Source organism: Hibiscus syriacus, unplaced genomic scaffold, assembly GCF_006381635.1.
Source record: "Hibiscus syriacus cultivar Baekdansim isolate YM2019G1 unplaced genomic scaffold, ASM638163v2 tig00116971_pilon, whole genome shotgun sequence".
NCBI lineage: Eukaryota > Viridiplantae > Streptophyta > Magnoliopsida > Malvales > Malvaceae > Hibiscus > Hibiscus syriacus.
Genome location: NW_024063495.1, coordinates 4018236 through 4021130, shown reverse-complemented (window position 1 = coordinate 4021130; position 2895 = coordinate 4018236). Strand labels below are relative to the sequence as shown.

At 36.1% G+C, this 2895-nt stretch overlaps 1 long non-coding RNA gene across 1 annotated transcript; it reads left to right on the top strand.

The window, feature by feature from the left end:
- The first annotated feature begins 240 nt into the window (after window positions 1-240).
- On the top strand, window positions 241-2104 carry LOC120191661. The gene is made up of 5 exons (XR_005522716.1): window positions 241-392; window positions 594-737; window positions 1402-1507; window positions 1643-1791; window positions 1925-2104. It is a non-coding gene; the product is annotated as an uncharacterized LOC120191661 (long non-coding RNA).
- Window positions 2105-2895: the final 791 nt, after the last annotated feature.

Sequence of the window (2895 nt, the reverse complement as noted above, 5' to 3'; positions counted from 1 at the left end):
AACAAGTTGAAAAGTTCAACACATAGGACAACTCATTTCACTTTTGAAAAGTGGAATATTTTGAAAGCTTTTGGAAAGTTTAATGAATTAGAGCAGGTATAAATATAACGATGTTTTGGCGGAAATCATTTGTTGGGATTTCTGTTTCTAGATTCTGTGCCATTTCTTTGTTGTGCTATATTTTTGGCCGGTCATATATAAATAATATTCTGCTTACATGGGTTGATGATAGCGGTGAGTTCTTACCATTGGTATATGATCCGGCTAGCATCTCTGCATACTGGGGGAAACGGCCTCGTGCTGTTGCTACTCGTATTATACAGTTACTATCTGTTGCTGGGGGTTTCCTCTCACGTTTGGCTATGGATGTTATAAACAAGAAGGTCAAAGAGGTGAATACGTGATGCTCTGTCACCTACTTTTTTGCGTTAGCTTCTAATTTCTGAAAATCCTAAGTGCCATAATTTTTATAAATGATTCTCTTTCTCCTTCATGTTCTTTCATTAAAGTTGTTGGGCTTCCTTTTCTTTTTGTGTTAGGATCTAAACTCCCTCGTAATTTTTCTTGTTCAAATTTGTCTGTTTTATTAACAGAATGAAGTGTCTAGAGCTATTGAATTAAGGGAAATCGTTACCTCATTGGGCCCTGCGTATATAAAGCTTGGGCAAGCATTAAGCATTCGACCAGATATCCTTTCTCCTGTTGCAATGACTGAGCTGCAAAAGCTTTGTGATAAGGTAGAATTATCACATTGGCATTTCTTCATTCTTTCCGTTTAAAGTTATTATTCTGAATCGTTTTTTTTTTCTTCTTTCTATGCCTCAAAAGTTTTCCAAAAGAAGTAACTTATCAGGAGTGAAGAAATTTAATTCTAACATTTAGAACCATTATAACAAGAGACAAATAACTTGAGAACATGACCACCAATTAGTTCTGATGCCTGTAGAAATTTTTGTCTTATAATTGGGGTGAGCTCCTCTATAGTCTTCAACCTCAGAAATACCTCCAGTGGATGGCATGACTTGTTGCGCCCAAACTGTCAATCCTTTTTGATAGACTTCAAACGTGTCATGCAATTTATTTATTGGTTTTAATACCAGATCATTTTGCAAACCAATAGGTTTTGGGGAAATTGGTTTGGATGGAAACAGAGCCCTCTTGATTGGCTTCTGCAACTTTTAATTCTTTTATGAATAAATCACTTCAGCTTTTTAGGGAAAATAACTCTTAATATCACATGATGGGGATTTTAATTTGAAAGGTTTTTTTTCCTCCAAAATTGCTGAAAACATTCTGCAATGTGGATTTTATTAGGTAGCATTAGTATATTTTTTTTACTTCTTTAGGGGTGGTATTGCAAGTATATGTTTATAGCTGACTTTTCTTTCCACATATGTGAAGGTTCCTTCATTTCCTGATGACATAGCAATGGCTCTTCTTGAATAGGAACTTGGTCAGCCATGGCAAGAAATCTACTCTGAACTTTCCTCTTCGCCAATAGCTGCTGGTAATCTAAGCTTGAATATGTTGTGTGCATACACACACACATGTATTGATATTACATAATGTAGATAATTTTATTAGTTTTTACCTGCTATTCCAACTATAAATATTTTAAAATGTTGTGGGATACCTTTGGCAGCATCTCTGGGACAAGTGTATAAAGGACGCTTGAAAGAGAATGGAGATCTTGTGGCTGTCAAAGTGCAGAGGCCTTTTGTTCTTGAGACAGTGACTGTTGACTTGTTCATCATAAGAAACTTGGGTTTGGCACTCCGAAAGTTTCCTCAGGTATATAATGTATATGTTAAAGCTTAGCTTTTTGCAAAACACTTTTCTTCTTATAAAGACGCTTCTATATTCTGTAGGTGTACTATTGATAATTCTCCGTTCTTGGCTCACTTGCTTCCCTTATTCATTCCAGATCTCTATAGACGTGGTTGGATTGGTTGACGAATGGGCTGCACGATTTTTTGAGGAGCTAGACTATGTTAATGAGGGTGAAAATGGACAACTCTTTTCTGAAATGATGCGAAAAGATCTTCCACAGGTTAGTATGGTATTTCTTTAAGGTATTACTTTATGATGTCTGCTGAAGTAGCTCCTGGTTTTGGAGAAACTAGTCTGGTTATGTAATTCTGGTAAAAAGAAGTTATTTCATCAAGTTGTTCCTTTTTAGTTAGTTTCTTAAGAATATTTTTTTATAAGAATTTTAGGCTCATTAAAAACCCCTTCTTGATTAATGGAGCTTGTAGGAAAGCTCCTTAGTCAACGAAATGAGGAAAATAGTGCCTTAGGATTTTATTGAACAAAAGCATATTACATAAGATACACCCTGGAAACACTCTGAACAAAAACAAATAAAACACACGTCAACCTAATCTCCTTAACAACATCAACACTAGCTCACCCTGAAAACCACAGTAGACCAACAAAAACCTACTAAAAACGTCTTAAAAAACGGAAAAAAATTCAGCCAATCCCCTGTTTAGCCAAAGTATCAGCCTCACAATTACAACTCCTAGGAATGTGTCTAACAATAATCTCCCTAGCAGAAACTAGGGACACTATTTTCCCAACCATTGAACTAAAAAAAGGAGGAGCTAAAGTCGGCAACAAAATCCAATTCACTGCTGATTTATAATCACTCTCTATTATCAATCTTCCCTTCGTAGCCCAAGAAGATGAGAGAAAGAAATCAATGCCTTTCTCAATGGCTTTCAACTCAGCCATAGGACCAGGACCAACACCATTCGAAAAGGACCTTAAAGTATTACTATTCGAATCTCTTAAAATGCCCCCAATTCCACCCACCCGCCCATCACCTCTGATTGCCCCATCAATATTGAATTTTTTTTGATAAAATAAGGCCTCATTAAAACCCCTTCATATCCT